Source organism: Cavia porcellus, unplaced genomic scaffold, assembly GCF_034190915.1.
Source record: "Cavia porcellus strain 051 isolate PalLab524CR breed Dunkin Hartley unplaced genomic scaffold, mCavPor4.1 scaffold_31, whole genome shotgun sequence".
Taxonomy (NCBI): Eukaryota; Metazoa; Chordata; class Mammalia; order Rodentia; family Caviidae; genus Cavia; species Cavia porcellus.
Window position 1 is genome coordinate 25,357,008 of NW_026947514.1, and position 23,123 is coordinate 25,380,130.

Genomic DNA, 23,123 nt, shown 5'->3' on the forward strand with positions numbered 1-23,123 from the left:
TTGGCCATTCAGAAGAATCTTCATGTGCATTCTCTGCACAACAGGCAAATAAATAGATGAGCAGCTCTTTTCTGCTCATTATTCTAAATCTTCAGTGATAAATCACTGTGCCTTACAATGGTCTATGAATTTTACAATGTGTTAATTTTAATTTTTTTTTTTGAAATGGGTCTTGCTATATATAGTTCAGGTTGACTTTGAACTCATTATATATCCCAGGCTGGGCTTGAACTCACAATAATCCTCTTGCCTCAGCCTCTCTAGTGCTGGAATTACAGGCATGCACCACCACACCTGGTTTAAAATTAATTTGTTTATATTAATAGAGATCCCACAAGGAATTTTTTTCTCTAGAACCTGATTTACTCTACAGGTGACTTATGACCGTTGGTTGGCAAATGGTACCATGAATATGAGATACTAAAACATGAAAAAAATGGGTCTTAGAATGGGTAAAATATAACAATTTGGTGGCCTAGAAAAGACAAATTTTTTTGTCACTTGAAGAACTCATTCTACATTGGCAAGAGCTTCGTGGCATTGTCTCCCACCCTCCTGCTGAGCATAGTTCTCACCGACATAGTCAAAGCCAGGTCTCAACCTGGGGATGTAGATCAGCGGTAATAAGTGCCTGCAGGAAAAAAAAAATAATAATAACTGCCTGCAGGGCAAGCACAAGGTCCTGAGTTTGATTCCCAATGCCAAAGGGTCAGAAGGGGGAGGAGTCTGCATGAGGGATGCGCACAACCTCAAACCCAGGCGTAGACACCTCTTCAGCTCAAATAGTGATATCTAACTACAAGGAGGCTTAGAAAACGCTATCCCCAACTGGGCTGCTGAGAACCCAGCTATAAATACGTTACTGTGGAAGAGAAGGAGATGAAATTGGATCAGTCACAAGGGCGAGCTGAATCTGGAGAACAAAGAGTGCCCAAGGCGTGCCACGTGAACAAACTGCTCCAGTCCGGAAAACACCTGGCCCTCAGGCTACTATGCAGGCAGGTTTACTATCGGAGTGGTGTCACGTGCCAGTCTATAAATAAACAGTTCCTCTTTTGAGCAGTTCCTTTCCTCCCATCAGGAAAGAGGGTACACCTGATCCTAGCTTTCTGTATCTTGTCTTTATTTCTTCATCTCATCTTCTCGTCACCCTTCTTGTCCTCACCCTGGGAAGTTCAAGAGCTGTGTGGAATGCAGCAGGGAGGAAAATATTGGGGGAAACTCTGGTAATCTCCATTTTAGGGACTGAGTTGAATGAACCTGCAGACACCTAAGAGAATTTTGGACAACCCCAGCCACAGGCTCTGTAGTGCCATGCAGCAGTCTTCCTTATACTGGAAGGAGATCACTCTGCTCGCTCTTTGATCAATTTAAGAGTGAGCTTCATTCCAGCACTTTGGGAAACTGAGGCAGGAGGATCACAATTTCTTTCTTTTTTTTTGGCATTTAAAAAAAAATACCGGGGATCGAACTCACGACTACCTGCTTGCAAAGCAGGTACTTATGCTGCTGAGCTAAATTCCCAACCCTGAGGATCACAATTTCAAGCCTAGCCTTGGCAACTTAGCCTCTTAGTGAGAACCCTGTCTCAAAATATAAATGAAATAGGGGTGAAGATGTGGCCTAATGCTAATAACTGAGATCAATCCCTAGCACTGGGCAAAAAAACACAGTGATCTCTTTTTTGATGTAAAGATGTACCATGATTTTCCACTTTGAAGCTCTTTCCTATCTTTGATGTCCTATAGGTAGATCTGATTTCACTTCCAGGTCCAGAGGTCATGGGACTATAGCCTCACCAATTAGACCAATCACATTCCCTCAGTGTGGTGTTTTGCTTAGTGATGGATCCATAATCAAATCAGCCAAAAACACACAATGAGACTTTTGCTGTAACTGGAGAAAGAAAAGCCGTTTGGTATGTTATGACTTAGATCTAAAATATCCTACAAACTCCTTCTGCCTCTTGTACCAGGGCTTCACACATGAAGTTGGAGACTTCATGACCAAGCCACCTCCTAAAGTCCCCACTTAGTGCTATTGTGGTGAGGTCTTGGTTTCCACATGAATTCTGGGAGGACAATAGTCCCCTGCTAACCCCACGTGGAGCCCAGCTCTGCAGTTCCTCCCAGAACTCTCTGCTCCCAGAGACTGAGGCCACATCCGGAGACTTTCCATCAATCTGTTCACAATTAAGCAACTATTGAACTCTTTGAGGAAAATGAGGGGAGAGTGCTGCCTGATGGGGGACTGTCGCTGCTTCTGGATACCAGGTTAAGGGAAGAAGGGGAAGCATACACCAGCACCAGCAGTCTGGGGACAAGATTTTGTTCTCGTTCCCCCCACCACCACCACCACCAAGCTGGGGATTGAATCCAAAGCTTCACACATGCTAGGCAAATGCTCTACCGTGGAGTCTCACCTCAGCACCTGAAACCTTCAGGGAGAGCAGTTTAAACAGTGTTCTGAGCCCTTTCTCCTCCAGACTGTGAAGAATGAGGCCTGTCTAGGACCTCTGATGCCACTGGCATCATGAGCATGATAAATGCTTTGTGCTGAAATAATCCAGAGAATCAGAATTTCTGCTCCCTGGAGCCTCTGAGCTGTGGAAGGCTTTGCCAGAAGTTCCGCCTGTGGGATGCTGGTCCTCTGTCATCCTGGCTTTGCAGGCACTGTTCTGCATTTACATTCCAGTCTTGCCTCTGCCCAGCAGAGTCCTTGCTGGGAGCTGGATCCTGCCTGGTGTCTGATCTGCAGTGCTCTGAAGACCTGACCCTCCCACCTCTAGCTCTGGTGCCTTTTCTCCAGAGGGATGTCCTTCTTGACAAGCCATCTTGACAGGGCCAGAGGCATGCCTCGTGCAAAGACAGTGAGAGAGGGAGACTCAGAGACAGCCATTTTTTTCAATTACTGAAAAGACATTGAAAGGATTGATCAGATCACAACTCCATCAAGCATGGGGAATGTTTGTTTGTTTAGAGCTGTTCCCTGATGCTGTCTTCAGTCCTCCCACCCCCCATAGTTGACTTTGTACAAAGCTTTTCCAAACTAGTTCTTGTTGCCAGGCAGAGCTCCATCCTCCGGCTTCATGCCCAGCTTCCCCCTAGGGGTGAAGTCAGGCCACGACCGGGTGAGGAGTTCAGAGGGTGTGGGTGTTTGTGCTGGGACAAGGAGTCCTTTTGCTGTTGTTCTTTGTGTTATTTTCAGAAAGATAGGAAGGAAAAAAATAGTAAACATTCCTCGGTTTTAGACAAAAGTTAACAAAGAATTAGGACCCTCCAGAGGCAAAGCCCTTCATTGGGGGTGCTGGGTAGGAAGTATAAGACCTAACTCCCCTGGACAAAGGCTGAGCTGAGTGAAACCAATCCACCGAGCAAGTGTGAGATATGATCTAAAGTCAGCTGCACTGTTTCGTCTCTTGCTGTCCATCTGAGGTATTCAAGGAGGGGAGTATTTCCTCTTCCCCAGGATAACAGCTCTGCCGTCTCCGGTGCCGCTTATGGCTATGCTTAGGTACACTCATTTGGTGTCACAAAATCCACTGTCAATTTAGGGATTTAAAATATCCAGTCAAAGATATTAGATGACTCTTTCGTCTTTCTTCAAAGATAAATCTTCCCCTGCCCTAGTTACGGGCTGTAGTTGGGGGCTGCTGGTCTCCAGGGGCTGGAGGACAGGCAGCCTTTGTCTGTGTTCTCACCTGAACAACCCCCTCCCCACTTACTGGTTAGTTTTAGGGTCTGAGTGGTGGCAGGAATGAGAGGAGAGGAAAGAAAGTAAGGGAACTGGGAAATCGCATAATTCCTGTTGGAACACATGACTGCCAGCTCTCCAGCCAGGCAGACGGTGAAATCTCTTCCCTAGAAGTTTCTCTGGGCTCTTCAGAGGTTCCTGTCTGTGTGGCTCCTGGCAGAAGTTCGTTGATTTATACTTCCATTCCAGGCACTCTATCTTCTACCCCTCAAATCCAGGCATCCTCCTCCATCTTCTTCCTGCTGAGATTCCTTCGCCTGTCTAGGAGGCCTCTATAGGACATTAAAGGACCCCCACTGGACCTCTCTTCCCCATGCTCCACCTCTGATCACAGCTGGTTCCTGGGATACATTCACATGGCCCCTGCCCCATTCCCAGGGCAGCCCCTTCTCCAGGCGCAGGCCCAAGTGCAAGCCCATGGCACCACAGCTCACAACATCTCCGTGGAAGCCACCATCACTGGGTGAAGGTGGTAGGACCCCAGCACTATTAGGGTTGGTGCTCCAGCATAGATTTCTGATTCCAAACCTTCCCTTTTCTCCACCTTGGAATCCTTTTGTACTCTGGACAGGCTGAGGGTCCTAACGCTGCTAGTCCTCCATTGTTTCCTCTATGGGTACTGTGTGGTGCCTGTCTCACACTCACTGTGACATGTGTTATGCTAGCCTGCTTGCACAATGACCCCAATAATTACCCCCTGCTGGGATGCACAGCCATGTGTCCCTGTAGGTACTTCTTGCAGAAATGACATGCAATTTCTCAGGCTAGATCATCCTGGTGGATCACGAATAGTGTCCTCAAAGAGACATACTAAAAAGCTCTGGGAATGTGACTTTATTTAGAAGTAGTCTTTGCAGATAAACTCAGGGTCATATTTCACTAGAGTGGGCCCCACAGCAAATGACAAGAGTCCTTATAAGGACAGAGAGACACAGAGCAGATAGGCATAGCTTACATGCGAAGGGAGGCAGAGGAAGGAGTTGTGCAGCCACAAGTCAAGGAACGTCAAGGCCACCAGAAGCTAAGAGAGGCGAGGAAGGTTCTTCTCTAGAGCTTTGCAAACAACTTGATTTCAAACCTGCCTTGAGAACTAAGAGTAAATTCCTACTGTTTTTTAGGTCACCTTTTTTGTGATCCTTAGTCCTGCAGCCTTAGGAATACAATATCATCATAAGAGACATTATGGTTTCCTCCTTGCTCTCTTTCAACTCACTCATTCTGGAAGATGCCAGCTGCCATGTCATGAGGCCACTCAAGCAGACCTATGGAGAGGTCCCCAGGGGAAGGGACTAGGACCTCCAGTCGGTACCAGCTCCCAAGGCACATGCATCAGTCACTTTGGAAGCAGATCCTCCAGTCCCAGCCAAACTCTCCAGTGACTGTAACTCCAACTGACATCATAACTGCTTGAGGTCAGCATGAAAGATATGAGGTAGAACACCCAGGTGAGCCACCTCCAGGTCCTGACCAACAGCAACTGTAAGGCAATAAATGTTGATTATTGTCTTAAGCTACCCAGCCTGGAGGTAAGCTGTTAAGACATAATTAATCTGCTGTACTCCCAGATTAATTATACCTCAAGTGACATTGGTGTCTATCACACTGAGGCCTTAATGTGACCTGCAATGGGAAGAGTTCTTTACAACCCTTACTCACTATTTGGAATGCTTAGGGGCCCAGTATTATTCTCTGTGGGGACGTTTCCAGCAATGGGCTTCCAGCCATTGTAGTGAGATGTTGACCTTATTCATTCACCAATGGCCATATCTTCCACATGTCAGATGCTTCCTAGGGGTTGGGAATATAAATGCATTAGTTGTCTATTCGTGGCTGATGGCTATGTCTCTGCTAGTAAAAAGATATTAACAAGAAGGACTGCACTTGTTTTTGCAGAGATGGGAAAAGAAAAACACTGAGGCAATGAAAAGAGAAGCTTACAGCTGTGTGACCTCCAAGAAGAGAACCAACTTCACAGTTGTGCATGAACAATGGGAGGCAGGGGCTGGAGGTTTAGCTCCGTAGCATAAGCACCTGCCTTGCAAGCAGGCAGTCATGAGTTCGATTCCCGGTACTGATAAGAAAAAAAAAAAAAAAGATACTGAACAATGGGAGGCAGAGCTGGAACTAGGATTCAGACATACCAGCTCTGGTCTTGAACTTGTGCTTCCTGAAGTGGGCTCGTGCTGTCTTGAGTCTCTGCAGACTGTTGGCCATATGGTCTTGAAACCTGAAGGGACACTGTTCTTTAGTTAATAGTGTTTTTGAAAAACTCAGAGTACTGAGATCTTGTCTTTGCTTTGGCGTCTTGATTTTGGAGATTCTTTGAAACAGGATTCATCAGTGGTTTCCTTGGAAACTCACAAGCCTCAGGTGAAAAGGCTGGTCCTCACTGCTGTCCAAATCCTTGACTTTCTAAGCGGTGCTTTCTAAAGAGATTGGATCAGAATCCACTGCCTACCAAGTTGGCCCTTTCCAAGGTCAAATCACACAGCTCATAGATAAGCATAAAAATGATTTTTTGAGCTTCTACCCAGCAGCAAGTGATTTAAGTGATCTTTGCAACATCATCTCAAGAGAAGAGCTCATGACTCACTCTTGGTAGCCCATGCAAGTAAAGTTCAGGAATGAGCCTCAGGTCACATGAGAGCTAGTGCTGGCTCACTCTAAGGCCCCTCCCATGAGTCCACTCACTGCCAAAGAGAGTGACTCAGACATGTGGAATTCAAGCCAGTGCCTTAGGAAGTGGGGTTTTCTTCAGTTTGTTGGGCTCACCAATGGCTTGGGGTGCAGTAGGTAGACACTGAAAGCAGTGAGATGGCATAAAGGGGTAATTGAGGAAAATGGGATCTGATGCCTATTGTCCAGGTTTGAAATCAGCTCCCTTTATGGACAATGTCTTAGATTCCTCATTTGAAAATTGGGGATAAGAGTCCCAGTCCTCTTCAGTTTGGGGGAAAATGAAATGAAATAATACATGTGACACTCCTGGCAAGACTTAACAACCCATTCAACTTTTTCTGTTACGAGCATTATCAACATTACTCTCCTTCAGTTAAACTAAGCAGTGGTGGCAAACCTGTGGCATACATGCTGCAGTGGGCCAAGGTGCCTCAGCAAACAAGCGTCAGATAAAAGTTGCTTTTTTTTTTTAAACTAAACCCTCAGCATTCAGGTTTAACTGCATGGTTGCCACTTAGTGATAAATAATTGGGGGCTTGGGTTTGGGTTGCAGTTTGGGCACTCGGTCCCTAAAAGGTTTGCCATCACTGCACTAGTCTCTTTTATTAGGCCAGTATTTGAAAAGGGACAAATTTAAACAAAACGGTTGTATAGCTAGAGGTTGACGGCAGGGGAATATAGCTGGAAGGCTTGCCTTCTGATTTGGGGGCTTTTCCAGCTCGAAGACAGCTCCCTGTGTAAGACGATGAGTGTGATTAATTGCAATCAGCTCCTTTCCACATAATGAGGGAAGCAGGATGTCATCTTGTGGCTTCCGTCCAAATTGATGCAGTTACCCTTGGTGTCCACGGGATGCCGCTATCAATCATACTTTGACTATTCAGCCAAGCCAGGAAGCTCAAAATGGGGAATTTATTATCAGATCCTCATTTAGGGCAAACATGCTGTTAGGGATCTGGTGAAACCCATCTTTACACCATCATACTGTGTGGGAAGAAGGCATAGGGTGGATAGGCAGGATTTGACCAAGGTGATCTCAGGCATTGGGCGGAGTTGGAAGAGAACCCAAATCCCCCACCGCCTAGTCTCCTATGGTCTCCTACCAGCTGGGACCTCTGAACAAATGACTGAGCCTCACAGTATCACCTGCAAAACCTCCACATCTGTCTTGCATGGAAGAACCTTGGTGAGGACAGACCTTGTTTCTAGGCAGTAGGAATGGACATGGCAAGGGTTTTGATTTAAAGATGGGGGCTGGATGACACTAAGTCCCCTGCTCCTTCCCTTCAAATTCTAACTCAGCTTGGTGGCAAGACAGCTTTCAGCTACCTTTCTGATGATTGCTGTTTTGAGAGCAATGATGGAATTAGGGGCCCTCAGAACAGCCGACCACTCCAAGAATGATTGGGCCTGGGCCCTGCTCCAGAGAAGAGGGCCCTTGTGGTTCTGGTGAGCTGCCTTCCTGAGAACCCGGCAGTGTACACACAGGAAGAGAAGATCCTAGCGGCTAATGCTGGCATTCTCTCTACGGGAGCACATTCAGGAGGCTGCCATCAGAAAACCTGTGCCTTCTATGCCTCAGTGGCCTTCCTTGTACCATGGGATGATGTAGCGAGGAGCAAGAGCACTTCTGGGCAGGCATGTTCACGGAAAAGACAGCACCCCACTGTGTGTCCCAGGCTTCAAATCCGCACCAGCAGGGACTGCCAGGGTGAGGTCTAGAAGTCAGCAGCACCTATAGAAGCAAACAGCACAGTAGAAAGCTCAAACATTTCCTCCTCCTGGGTACCAAAGGCTTAAGGAGAGGGCAGAGGTCTCTGGGTAGCAGTGAGGCCACAGCCTTCACTCTTCTATTCCTCAGGAGGGGACTTCTAGGGCCACACCTAAGCCGTTGAGACAGAGAGAACAGAAGAGAAAGTTCCCAAGTAGTATAATGATAGTGTGATTATTACTTAATTGTATGGTCTGAAGAGCTATTGGTGTAGAGATAAGGATAGGAAAAAGTAAACCAGTCTGGGACTGGTTTATTTTTATGGTTTTTTAAAAATCATGTGAATAATCTATGTGTTCACTGAAAAAATAGAAAACACAGATAAGCCAACAAAACTCATCTGTTAACATTTTGGCAAATACCCTTTTTCTATGCTTAGAAACAGAAAACCCATTTCACTAATCAAATGTTTACTTACTATACACAACTTTGTCACCTGTTTTTTATTTATTTATTTATTTATTTGTGGAATAACATATTGGGATGTCTTTTCAGGCCAACAGATAAATAGATTTTTTAAAAAAACAGATAAATAGATTTTACCTCCATCAAGGTTATGGGCCCTGTGGCATCCTTAGCTGGTAGTTAATAATTCACTCCATCAGTTCACTGCTCTCTCTCTAATCATCAACGAAAATGACTTGGCCACCAGAACCCAGGCTTGGGCTGGATGTTCATCCTTGAACAGCAGAAAAAGACTGAAGACCAGCAAGGCATAAAGACGTTCCAGAAGAAAGACACAGGTCTCAAGAGATCCTCGGGATGCCTTTAACCACATACACCTCAGAGCAGGGCATGGTACCAGCAAGGACAGATGAACAGAGGGCAAAGGGACCTGAAGAGACAGTGCAAATGGGCAGCAGCTCACAGCCTGGAGGGTAGGGGCAGGCCACGGGGGAAAATGGACTCCAGCTAGTGGAATAGTGGTAAGGGCTCAGGTTCACATAAGATCCTGGCTCTGGCTCCTACCAGCTGGGACTCTGAACAAATGACTGAGCCTCACAGCATCACCAGCAAAACCAATAAAGGTCCTAATGATGCTGATGCAAGTTTAAGGGTGCAATGAGAGAACCTAAAAACAACAGGAAGTGTTTCATAGCTGCTGCTTTTGTAATCACAATGACAGGCACTGTTTCCCTGCAGAAGGCTCTGCCCCTCCCTCCCTTGCCCAGCTGGCTTCCTGAAACACGGATTTCTCTCAGCTTTCTGCTCCTCCTCCTTTGTCCCTGCTGGACCACAGGCCTCCAGCATCAGAAGGGAGGGATGGGGGGACACAGGCACCACAGGAGGGCAGCAAGCCCCTCTGGGAGGTGGCCTGCTTCCTCCCTTTTCCTAGCTCAGACATGGCGTCAGATGAGGAGGTGATGCCCAGTGAGGGTCTCCTACCCTCAAGCTGAGCTGACCAGGCCCTGGCAGCCAGAGTGGGTGATTGTTCCCAAAGGTCCTAGGAAGGCAAGGTGACTCTTGCTGGCCTGGAGTAGAGCTGTATCTGCTCAGGAGGGAACATCCCTATGCCTTGCTGGTCTTCAGTCTTTTGCTGTTCAAGGATGAACATCCAGCCCAAGCCTGGGTGCAGGTGGCTGGATCCAGGGTGCATGATGCTGAGATAAAGAATTTGTGATTGCTAAATTAGTCCACTGATTGGTTAGGCATAGTTCTTGATATGAATAATGGGAAGGCCCACTGAGCGTGGTGGTGCATGCTTGTAATACTAGCATTTGGGAGGCTGAGGCAGGAGGATCACCGGAGAATTCAAGACTACATAGCAAGATCTTGCTTCAAAATTAACAATAACAAAAGGGAAGAGTCACCCTGAGTGTGGGTGGCACCACCCAAAAGGCAGGTAGCCTAGAAGGGATAAAAGGGAGAGACAAGTTTGCTGCCATGGAATGTTTCTCTTCTGCCATGCCACCCTGCCTTGGATCCAGCTGATTATGGACTGAAACCTCCACAAACTGTGACCTGAAGTCAACCTTTCCTCCTTTAACTTGTGTTGGCTATTTTGTCTCAGCAATGAGAAAGGTAAATAAGATATAGCTCAACCTAGGAGTGGGAGCTGATGCAGCACAGTGGCTAAGCACACAGGCCATGGAGTCTGAATGGACCTGGCTTTCAGTCTTGGCTTCAGCAATTACCAGCGGTGTAACCAACATCAAGTCACTTAACCTTTTCCAGCCTCCATTTCCTCACCAGTAAATAATGCTAGCATCTTCCGGATAGAGCTTGTGCAAATGAAGGTAATGTAGATAGTGCACAGCCCCTCCATGGTGGGAAAGGCAGAAGGATGGCCTGGCAAGCTGGGAGACAGCTATGTGTAGAAAAATGTTTCAGGGCCGGGGATTTAGCTCAGCAACATAAGTGCCTGCCTTGCAGGTGTGCGATGGTTTGATCCCCGGTACCAAAAAACAAGAAACAAAAACAAAAATGAATGTTTCCCTAAGTGTATAGCTAAGGTTGGATCTTCCTCACAAGACCAGTTGTTGGTATGGGGGCTCGGGATCTACAGAGGAAGGAATGGGCTGGGAATAGCTGCTTGGAGGCTCATAGGCCTGGCTGCTTTGGGACCAGGTAAAGCCACAGTGTCACTCTCCTGGTTAAGGGATATGTTGTATTTGTCCTCCTTCCTCCACACTGCTCTCCAGTGGGTCCTCTCCTCCTGGGAGGTGCAGGGCAGAGGGCCCCAGCTAGATAATCAGACCTGAGGTGGCCATGCTGATGCCTGTATTTGTGCAGGAGGGGAAAAAAGGTTGTACTCAGCTGGGAGAAGCCATTGGTCTGAGAGAAGTAACTAGCGACTTTATCAGCTAGGGGCTGGTGGTCAACCTGGGTGCCCCTCAGGGAAGCAGGGGCTGGCAGTGACCTCCTTGGCTGTGCATAGGTGGCCCTGGCCTCCTCCTTGCAGCCCAGCCTGGTAATGAAGAGCTACTCCTCCAAGGTTAGAGCACTGCGCTTCTGGCAGGGCTTGGGGTTGTAACTGAGTGTGCCTGTCCATGTTCTTTTAACTTCTCCGGAAAGGTCACGAAGGGGTCTCCATTTCGAGCCATCCTGAGCCTGGTACAATTTTCTCATACAATTTAATCTACTCCCTGGATGGCTTCCAATGCGTGAGCCACTGACAGTCATCTTTGCAATTGATTTCCTGGAAGCAGCAGCCCAGCCAGGGCCATGTGATAGATGTGTGTAGGGGCACTGTGGGCTGAAGCTGAGCGGGCATAGGAGCGTAAGCCTCCCTCCCATGCCAGGGCAGGGCCATCAAACGTGGGATGCGTGCACTTCTGCCCGCCAGCCCCGCCGAGAAGCCAGTCAGGGACTGCAGAGTGACTTCTAAGTGCACAAAGAGGCCTGGCAGCATGCATGCTGCAGGACTGCGTGTGGTAAAAATGAGAGACACCTTATCTGTCCATCAAGCAAGGCTGTCACATTCTGAATGCGGATGGCGTGCCCTGGAATTGTGCAGAGGCGCCATTTGCCACAAAACCTTTTGATGCAGGCTCCTTAGAGGAGGACAGTGGGACCTGGGTGGGGGTGGTAAGGAAGGGGGGTGGTCAAATCAACTGCCTTACACCATACCTGGACTATTATGCAGAAATATAAAAACAAAAACATGGATACTTCCATATATGTTGACATGAGAAAATATCCAGAATGTACTAGAAGGGGAAACTACCAAGAAAGATAGTCAGCAGGAGCCTAGTTACTAAAAGCAGAGACAGTGACCTTGTTCATGCATATGCATGCGTGTGTGTGTGTGTGTGTGTGTGTGTGTGTGTGTGTGTGTAAGTCCCCTGGGAATGTCTGGCATGATACCCAGTAAGCTGCTCATATAGGTTATTGCTGGGGAAAGCAGTGATATTGGCTAGAAAGAAGAATAAAAGGAACTTTTCATTTTTTTCTCCCTTCATGTCTGTGTTCATTTTTTTTTTTTTCTCATGAAGGGAAAAAATTTTGGTTAAAAAAAAAAAAAGAAGATAAGGAAATGTCCTCTTCTGTGCTTGCTGTCTGACAATTACCTCCATTCCCAGGGCCTCTCAACTACTCTCTTTCCTATACTTCTTGGTAAAGCAGCTCCCTCCAATGTCCCTTATCTTTTACTCTGCAAGGAGAAACCCTGGGTAGGAGGGCTGGATGTCACCTGGACCCACGCTGAGAGGCCATTGCTGCCCTGGAGTTGAACCCCCATAGCCATGCTAGACTTCCGATCCATGTCCTCCCTGAGGCCTGCAGCAGGGGATGAGTACAGAAAGGAGCCCCACCAGGCTGAGGGGCAGGTGAGGCCAAACAGAGCTCCTTCTCCCAGCCATTGTCCTCTTATTTGCTCAGGATGGCAGAAATGAAAAAAGAACGCTCACCTCCTGCATCTACACTCGCTGCTGCTTCTCGGGCCTCTGAGGCTCCTCCTGAAGGAGTTAGGCATGACAGTCCTCAGTGTCAGGCTGCAGCTCCTCCAGCTCTGTCTGACCTGGTCCTATCCACGGTGTCCTTCCTGGCCTGCTGCAGGGACTGGGCTAAAAGGAGCCAGAAAGAGCCCTCTGTCCTGGAGGCCTGCGGGCCCAGTCTTGATTGCCTGGGAGGCTTTTCTTCCTCCTTCCTTGTAAGGGGTTGGGTATTTAGCTCAGTGGTGCAGTGCCTGCCTCCTTCTTTGTAGAAGAAAGAACAAGGGCTGAGCTAGGACACACGAACTACCTATCTGTCAATGCAAGGAGTTCCACGGGGGTCTTGACTCACCCTCTCATTCACACCCCTCACCCACACGGCCCTAGGATGAGGCTCACAGACACGGGGTGGGAGCCTTGGCCATACAGCCAGAAAACACAGAGCTGAGGTTTGTACCCAGGTCCTTCGGTTCCCAAAGGACTCTCATTCCTACCAGACCTTGCAGCAGTCTCCATTTTGCAGATTTCAGTAAGGATGCTTGAGGAAGGAGCAAGGCCCTCCTCCAGGCTGTGGCTCCTCGTCTTGGGTTTCTCAGCCTTGTCTCTGGCATCACGCTTTCTCGGCCAGATCATCAGGACCTCATCTTCTAAACTCTCAGCCCTTCCTGCCAGCATCTTTTAGCCAAGATCCAGTTTCTCATGACAGCAGTTGGGTCTGATGGTCAGACTCTGTCATCCCTAACCCATTCCTAACCATGTGACCTTGGGGTGTCTCCAAACAGCTCCATACCTCAGTTTCTCCATCTGTACAAGAGGGGTGACGCTGGGGATATTCCTGTGGCTGCTGTGAGCCTCATCACAGACTAGCTCCTCACCTGTTAACACTCTGTGTGACTTTGCTGTTATTGTTACATTTGTTTCCTCTGAGTCCCCTGGTGGAGGATGGGTTATTTTGCAGCCCCCGGCTGGAAGGAAATCAGAGTGGGCTGGATGGAAACCAGGCCGTGGGCCTCATGAAACCACCATATGGTGCTTTTCTCAGAGCTGGATATGGGAAGAACAAGTTCATTTGGGGAGGGAGCAGGAAGGGAGGAAAAGAACAGGGACAGGGCTTTTTAAACACTTTATTTATTTATTTAATTTTTTGCTCCTTACCTATGCCCAGTCTGCATCCTGCAGCACCTATTTCCCCCTTTTCCTTCAGGTTTTTGGGGCCGTGACCATCCATGAGAAGTCCGGCCAAGAACTGGGGAAGAGGAAGGAAGAATACGTGTGGGAGAGTGTGCTGAATGGATGCCCTCGGTCCCTGGCAGATGCCAAGGGATGCTTTATAGTAACTGTGGGCTCATCCAGAGCTACGTGATTTCCTTCTCCCTGCAATGCACCCTAAAGAAAGGTAGTCCTTCGCAATCAAAAATAACACTTAGATCTCTCAGGGCTGACCCTAAAAACACTGATAGCCCCTTTTCTAGAACATTTTTATTCTTGTCTTCCCAACCAGGTTGTCACAAAGAGAGAAAGAGCCCACCCTGCCCTGTCACTGCAGTGCCCTGATGCACTGAGCCTGGACACAAAGGACCCACATTTATGGACAGAATGATGAAAAGCGAGGTCTGAAAACAAGGGCGGCTCCAAGAGAGCTGCCACACGTGACTGTGGCCGCATGAGTATCTAGCACATAGTAGGTGGCCCCATAAATGCCACTTAACTCAGTGTGGAGCCTGAATAGTTGTCCCCAATGCCAATTTATTTCCTGTAACACTGCCAGTAAGCAGGAGCCACCACACCCAGTGGTCTGGGTTAGCCAGGGAACTGGCCGCCAGCCTCTCCTGCTCTGGGCCTCAGCTGCTCACACGGTGGCTCCGTCCCCAGCAGGCTGTACCAGCCTTCTGCTGGCTGGGGTCCTTTCTGTGTAGTGTCGGGAGCAAGGCTGGTGATCCTCAGCTCAGCAATCTCCCTGGCTAAACAACGTAAGTACAAACTGGTTCCTCTCACCCTTTGCAAGCACACATGAGAACCAGGAGTTTGCCTCTCTCCAGGGTTTCTTTCTGGGCATTGGCAATTAAGGTTCTTCCCCAGCAGCAGAATCCCTTGTCTGGCCAGTGCTTCCTGCAAGTCCAAACAAGGCCGAGATCAGGTGGCTCAGAGCCTCCAGGAGCTTTTGGTAGCCAGTCTCATTGCTCACTCAGCCAGCCTGAGTTTTCATGTGACTTGCTTGCTACTCCTTGAAGGTCTCCCAAACAGAGGACTCTCAGGCCAGGCTTCAAGATGGTGGGAGAGGATGAAGTAGTCTCACATCCCCACAAGGCCAGCATCATACAACGCGTGTCCAGGTCCTCTCAGGCACTCTCCACACCCAGGCATATAGGCCTCTCTAACGTTACTGCCTGCGCGTACATGGCCTCCCTTCCGTCACCACGCACAAGGCAGTGATTCTCAAATGTGTGTGCACATCAGCATGCCCAGAAGCACTTGTTCAAACTCAGATTTCTCCCGTAAAACCCAGAGTTCTGCATTCAGTAGGTCTGAGTCGGGGCCTGAGAATATGCATTTCTACCAAGGTCCCTGGTGGTTGATGGTACTGGCCCAAGGGCCACGTGCTGAGAACTACCAGTGTAAGCTAGCCCCTTGTTTGTCTCCCCAGGGAAACCTTCTTCGACCTCCCCAAAAAAAGATGAGATTCCCCCAACCGTGTTTTTACAGGAACTTAGTGCTTCTCCTTCATGGCATTTGTCACATTTTGCATTTACTACTAATTTTTGAAAATATGAAATTGATGGCAGTCTCCGTCTTAAGCCTGGGTCTGTTCTGCTTGCCTTGTCCACTTGGTGGCTAGCACAGTGCCTCCTTTACTGTAGGTACCCAACAGTTAGTTTCTGTAGGAATGAGTGAGTGAACAAATGAATGAACACAGCATGAGAACTGTGAGGCTTCCTTGGGACCGGCACTGGCTCAGGAGACTGTGTAAGCAGGAGGAGAGCAGCACAGGACAGCACTTCAGAGTGCGGCTCCAAGAGCCAGACTGCCTGGATCCAACCAGTCAGTGGTCTGCAGCTGTGTGAGCCTGGGTTGATTATACAACCTCTCTGTGCCTTACCTTGCTCATCAGCAATACAAAAATAAAAGTGATGCCACTGCTATCAAAGGGCCTGGCAGTGAGGTCTCTCTAGCTTTAATCAGACTTCATCCACGGGCCTGCTTCTCAGAGGGCCCTCTGGTTGAACCTGGACACAAGAAGGTAGCCCAGGGTTTGGGTTTGAACTGACTTTCCCAGAATTTTCAGCCTCACCTCGCAGGACCTGGATGATGCTGGGTGGGAGGACACAGGGAGCGGATGGATATCAGGACTGGGGGTCCCCTAGCTTCTCTCCATGTGGGTGGAGCCTGCACTCAACATCCCTCCCTGCGGCCTGGCTGGAGCTGACTCACCGCCAGGAGGCTGGTGATTAGCATGCAGGGCAGGTACCTGGAGGGAAGCTGTCTCCCCGCAACGGCTCTTGATGTGCTCCTCTGATTAATGTGGCAGGGAGAACATTGCAGCTTTTTCCTGAATGGTGGCCACGTGGAGCGGGAGTCATTAGCATTGCATCTCCCGCTTGCCGTGACCCGCTGACCACCCTAAGTAGATAAAAATGAAAATAGCCAAGACAGCTGCAAGGCTCAGAAACAAATGACCTGGTGGCTCCATAGCCCGGGGAGAGTCTTTTTTGTGGAAGACCCCACCCTTCCTATCCTCTCGAGTCCCTCTAAAGCTATCCTTAAAGTTCCGCTTGGAAATCCTCTGTTTCCCCGGAGATCTGACCCCTGTCCTGGGATGGGGACCAGGTGTGCATACTGGAAACTGGTGCTTCCGGCTCCACAGGGGAAGACGCGGAAAGGAGAATGGAGATGCTCTAGGCAGAGGAATCAGACAGGCACAAGGCGGAGCCCAAGGGACCCCAAAGGGAGGGGGCTGTGACACATCAGAGAGGCCATGTGGAGCAAGAAGGCAGACTAAGGACCTGGACCTATCCTGAAGCAACTGGGAGTGTGTGGTTCTGGGTAGAGGGGAGGGGATATTAGGGGCCCAGCCTGCAAATGAGAACAGCCAGGAAGCTGACACACTGAACCAGGCACCCAGGGAGCTCTGAGTCAGTAGCTATTTGCAGTCTCCACAGGGCAAAAGTTTGTGTTGCTTGCAGAAACTGAGGCTCACATCCCCACAAGGCCAGCATCATACAATGCTGTGGAGACCTGTTCCAGGACCTGTTCCAGGACCTGTTCCAGGACAGGAGCCATGGTGGTGGTGGGGCGGGGGGTTGTCCCACAGCTTGGTTTTCCCTAGGTCTGTAGCTTTGCACACACATTTCCATGTTGTTTCATTTACCACTTTCTCCAGGGTTAAGCATCCCTTCCTGCAGTAGGGGTGGGACAAAGATGTGTGAGCTTGCTGGGAAAAATGATGATGAGATGGTGCAGAAAGCACCAGATCAGGAAACCAGGGCTCCAGCCAGCCCCAGGCCCCTACCATGCCACCTCTGCCAGGTACCATACATGGTCATCACCCAGTTTAGGTCCAGCCCCACAGCTCCTCTGGGCTGGAAAAGCAGCCCTCTGCATCCAGCCTGGGCTGGAAGGGATGAGCAATGGTGCTAATTGTAGGGCGGCAGCAGAGGCTGGGAGGAGGCAGCTGAGAGAGAAATCATCCTCTGATGCTCCAATTACTGATCAGCTGGGACATAATTGCAGGGCTGCCATCTCGGCTGCTGGAGGTACCAGGCCTCCCTCTCGTTAATCAACCATAATCCAGAATTACGACCCTTAATGATTTGCAAAGACACTTATGCACACTAGCACACATGCTCGCCCATGGACACAAGTAATTGATAATCAGCCATGTAATTGGAGGCAATAATTCTGTCCGGGCCGGATGACAGGCTCCACCCTGCCAGCAGAAGACAGTCCAAATCACAGTGGACCCCTGCCTCTGCAGGAGGAAGGCAGGCTCTTCGCCTTCTTGAGTGGGTGCGTTACAGTTGCCTCTGGGCAGTGGAATCAGGACAACTTTCATTTTTGTCATCCATATTTTCTAATTTTTGCATATTATTATTGTTAATGGTTAAGCAATTGCCACTGCTTATTCATGATGGGAAACGCATGGCCTCCAACTCAGTAAGTGTGCAAATCACCTGCAGAGATGTGGCTCCTCGGGCCCCTTCCAATGAGACTTAGACTTTAAAAACCTGGTGTGGGGCCCAGGGATCTGCAGGTTGAATGCTTTTTTTCTTTCTTTCTTTTTTCTTTTGTCTTTTTGAGACAGGATCTCATGCAGTTCAGGCAGGCCTTGAGCTCACTTGGTAGCCTAAGCTGGTCTTAGACTTACAACAATCCTCCTGCCTCATCCTCCCAAGTGCTGGAATTACAGGCATGTGCCACCATACCTGGTTTTGAATGCTTATTAAATACATGCCTTAAGGACTGGGGGTTTAGCTCAGTGGCGTAAGTGCCTGCTTGGCAAACTTGGGGTTGTGAGTTCAATCCCCAGTACCAAAAAAACAAAAATATGCCTTTGGATGCAGATGGTCCAGAAATCACCCTACCAGTCACAACACGCACATCTCTCATCCCAACATGCAGGAGGCTGAGGCAGGAAGATCAAGGGTTTAAGGCGAGCCTGGTACAGTGAGGCACTGTCACCAAAATTAAAAAATAAAGAGAGAATACCCTAAGCAAGTGTCTTCTCAGCCCCAGTTGCACCTGAGGAGATTTTAGGAGATCACAATGCCTGCGTTAGGCCCCTATAGATTTGGAATTAACTGAGGATACATGCAGGACCTCTTCTTTCTTTTCTTCCTTCCTTTTTTCTTTCCTTCCTTCCTTCTTCCTTATTTCTGGTCGTACTGGGGACTGAACCCAGAGTCTTCTCCTTGAGCTACATCATCAGCTCTTTTTATTTTCAGACAGGTTCTTATTAAATTGTCCGGGCTAGAGCCAAGGGTTTAGCTCAGTGGCACAAGCACCTGCCTGGCAAGTGCAAGTTCGATCTCTGGCATAAATACATAATAAATAAATAGTCCAGGCTAGACTTGAACTTGCAGTCCCTCTGCCTCCGCCTCCCAGAATGCCAGAATGATAGGGATGAGGCTTCATGCTCAGCTTGAATCAGGATTTTCTTTCCTGGTACCCACATTTTATCATTTCGGTGGACTCATCTGGCATCTGTCTTCCCAACCTGCTTTTGTTTTCTTTATTTTGAGAGCCCTTAGCTTCAACTGGCTCAGACTTTGATGTGCGCATGAATCCCTTGGACATTTGTTAAAAATGCAATTTCTAACACCAGGTGAAGTGGCACATGCCTGTAACCTCAGCTACTTTGAAGGCAGGAGAAATGCAAATGTAAAGCCAGCTTGGGCAATTTGGCAAGATCTTGTCTCAATATAAAAAAGGACTAAAAAAAAAAAAAAATATATATATATATATATATATATATAAAAAAGGACTGAAGATGTAACTCAGTAGCAGAGCACTCATCCAACATGCAGGAGGCCCTGAGTTCAAGTGCAGGGGAGAGGGAGGGAGACAGAGAAAAGGAGAGAGAGAGAGAGAGAGAGAGAGAGAGAGAGAGAGAGAGAGAGAGAGAGAGGACAGAGAGACAGAGAGACAGTTCTGGCTGAGGAGGCGGAGTGAGGACCTGCACCCCTACAGAAGACTCCTCCATTGTTCAGGAACCCAGCATGGGAGGACTCTGGAGCCAGAAAATCCTGTGCGCAGAATCATCATTCGGGGGCAGGCGCAGTGCAGGTGCAGGCTGCGAAGCTGTGCTGAGGCAGATGCAGAAGCCCCAGTGTGGATGTCATCTCCAGACTCAACCAGCTGGCCCAGGGCCTGCCTGCACGCCCTCTGCCAGGCTCTTCCAGGTTCCATAGAATAAAACCTGCTCAGGCTAACTCAGGGGCAGGGGACCCAAAAGTAGAAAACTGGCTGCCCTCAAGAAGATGAGATGAGACACATTTGTGAAAGCTCTGTGGAGCTGGGCACAAAGCTGGGCAGTGGCCAGGCAAGAAAAAATGTAGCCATCCATGAGCCTTGGAAATAAGAGCTTCCTGGGACCAGGCAGAGAGCCTATAAGAAAGGCTGCAGCAAGGAGCCTTGGGTGCAGTGAGTCCTCCCATGGCCACAAGCACCGCCTCCCAGCCCAGCCCAGGTTGCACACGCCAGTCTGCCCACCAAGAAGCAGAACCCATCTGCCCTCTGGACCTGGCTGAACCCCTGCTCTGCGTTGCTTGGTTGTCATGTTACAAGTGACCTTTTCCAGCTCCAGGGCGGGCCCCCAAGGAACCTGGCAGCTTCTACTTTCATTCCCCGGGAAGCCTGCCACCATGTAAGAGATCCGTCTTCCCTGAAGCCACCATGCTGGCCACATGGAGGCCATGCAGAAGGGGGCGGAGGTGCCAGGTCTATAAGTGAAGCCGTCTTGGCGCTTCTCTGCCAGTCCAAAGGCCAGCTGCGCACAGCCTGGTGAATGACCCCAGTTAACACCACAAGGAGCAGAAGAACTCATTAGCTGCGCCTTGCTCAATTTCCTGACTCACAAAATCACGAGAAATAATAAACTAACTTTTAGAGACCTAAAACGCCTTCCTCCTTCTGGTCAGATCAGTTTTATACTATGCTGTTTTGTATGAAATCTCTGTATGCGAAGACATGGGCAACTATTTGGAAGAAAACAAGAGACAATATGATAGGCAGTGAAGATCTCAGGTCGTCTAACTTTGAAATTTATATCGCCTGCATTGCTTTCTTATGTCCTATTTTGTTCTGTTTTGTTGTGTTTAATTTTACCCCATTTAAAATAATAATAATAATAATAAACTAACTGGGCATTGTGGGGCCTACCTATAATCCTAGCATTCTAAGAGGCTGAGGCAGAAAGATTATAAGTTCAAGCCCAGCCTGGGCAATTTAATAGTACCATGTCTGAAAATTTAAAAAAAAAAAAAAAAAAAAAAAAAGAGCTGAGGATGACATATGAAGGCCCTGGGTTCAGTCTTCAATTCTTTTTTTCAATTTTTTTTTTCTTTTTCTTTTTTTATCGGTACCGGGGATCGAACTCACGACCGCCTGCTTGCAAGGCAGGTGCTTATGCTGCTGAGCTAAATCCCCAGCCCCCCAGTCTTCAATTCTTAAAAAAAAAGTTGTTGTCTGAAGCTCCTGTTTAAAGTCATTTGTTAGGGATCCAGGATACCTGAAACATTTGGGTTCTTCCTTGGCGCAGCTCTGATGCTCACAGTGAGACCTGTGATCTCATCAGGCCTAAAGTCCTGACCCACAGGTGGAGGTTCAGTGAGACACTGCTACTTTGTACATGTCTAGAGTCTAGCGCTGTGGGCAGGGGTTCTCATATCTGTGCCGTGCCAACAGTGTGACGGTCATTCAGACCGCACTGTCCCAGGTCCTTGAATGAACAGCCATTCTTCTCCTGTGATGGGAATGGCCATCACCACCGCAGGACTCTGGCTAAGAGCAGTGGCTCTGAGCCAGCCAGGCTTGGAGATCAGCCCTTCTCTGCCCCTTTCTAGCTCTGTGGCCTCTCAAGTTATTAACTGACTCTGAGCCTTGTTGTCTTAGCATGCAAAGAAAAGTCGCAACGCTCCTCCTCCAGGAGTCCTTAACCAGCCGCTGCCCCACACTTTTCTCAACCAAGCTTTGTGGTCACCTGTGCCGAGACAGATACTAATTTTGGAACTTTGAGAAAAGGGCTGAACCTGGTATGGTGGTGCGCGCCTGTAATCACAGCACTCTGAAAGGCTGAGGCAGGAGGATGCCCAGGCATCTTAGAGACTTACTGAGGCTCTGCTTCAAAATAAAAGGGCTGGGTATGCCTCTCAGTGTGAAGCTCTGGTTTCAATCTCTAATACCAAAAAAGAGGGGCTGGAATGAACAAAATTGTGTTCTTTGGAAAGAGGACTTGGGGAACCCATGATCGTACTTTATCAGATCCAGAGGTTCTGCCAAGCGCTTTGCACCCCTGCCCCACACTGGGCCTTGGCGCACAGGGTCTTCGTGTGAAGGGTGCTGGAGGCTTTGTAGTGGACATGGATATTTGTTGCTCTGTCATGTCTGAGTGTGCATGCACATGTGTGTGTGCACACTACTCCTCCTTATGTACCTTAGAGACTTTCAGCAAAATATGCAGGGAAACACAGAAATCAATGCAGGATTTCTGTCTCATGCACTCACCTCACTGCAGAGTACATGTAGAAAGTAACCCCCTCTCACCAGCCTTACAGGTATCACGGGTGTCAGCCACCGCCCCTGTGCCCGCACCCCTCTGAAGTCTGGGAACCTACTCTCCCCTCCTTACCATCTCCAGAGTGACACTGCTCAAACGCAGGGCAAGTAGCTTCACTCATCTGTCACAGCCTACAGTGCTCCTGTCACAGGCGGCAAGCACCAAGGGCCTCTGCTGGGTGCAGGTCCAACCCTCCTGCCCCTTCCTTCCTCTCTCTGACCACAGCCCTTTTCTTACTCCTTATTCTCTCCAGGACAGCCTCTCTGACTGCCACCCATGCTTTTACCACAGGACGTTTGCACTTGCCATTTCCTTGGCCTAGAGCCCTTTTCTGCAAATAGCTACATGGGTCACTCTCCTGCCTCCTTTACTTTACTTCCTAATAAGTGACCTGACTACTCCATTTAAAGTCTATGCTCTGATGCTGGGGCGCCTAGACCCCCTTTTCTGCTTTGATTTTCTCCATGGCACATATAATGTCAAATCTTATGCTATGCCATTTGCTTAGGTATTCTCTGTCCTTGTGTCCCCCATCCACACTGAATATAAAGTCCAGTAAGGCAGGAGTCTGTGTCTGATGCTGTCTATCTTGTTTAGTGCTCTTGCCCCAAAAGTGCATGCATACACACACACACACACACACACACACACACACACACACACAACATCAGATAACAATATGGATATCTTCACAAAATAAGTGAAGCTGGGTGTGGCAGACAACCATAATCCCAGCAGTTGGTGTGGGGTGGGGGTACCCAAGGAGGAGGATCTCCATGAGTTCAGACCAGCCTGGGCTACACAGTGAGACTAAGACCAGCCTCAACTGCATAGCAAGACCCTGCCTCAAAAAAGAAAAAGAAGTGGGAAGGTGGTGGAGCACTCACCTGGCATGTCTGAGGACCTGGGTTCCATCCCCATACCAGGTGCATGTGTGAACACACACCCCGCTGGACCCAATTTGGGTGGGCGCTTAAGTCTTCCTCTAGGGGCTGGGGATTTAGCTCAGCGGCATAAGCGCCTGCCTTGCAAGCAGGCAGTCGTGAGTTCGATCCCCGGTACCGATAAAAACGAAAAAGACCAAAAAAAAAAAAGTCTTCCTCTAGCAGGACTGGTTGCCAACCCTCCCCCTACTTCAGGTGTCAGTGTGCACAGGTGTGAGCACATAGCTGTACAGTAAAGGCCACTGAAGCTGGCGTGTTGATTGGGACAATGGTGGCAGGTGTCAATAAAAGTTTGTAAACCGGACATCAGAGTGCACATCTGTAATCCCAGC

General features: G+C 48.7%; 1 long non-coding RNA gene across 1 annotated transcript; it reads right to left on the reverse strand.

The window, feature by feature from the left end:
• Positions 1-4,173: 4,173 nt before the first annotated feature.
• On the reverse strand, positions 4,174-8,264 carry LOC111757573 (uncharacterized). The gene is made up of 3 exons (XR_002791889.2): positions 5,692-8,264; positions 5,410-5,541; positions 4,174-5,230 (listed from the first exon to the last, which is right to left on the reverse strand). It is a non-coding gene; the product is annotated as an uncharacterized LOC111757573 (long non-coding RNA).
• Between the last annotated feature and the right edge of the window lie 14,859 nt (positions 8,265-23,123).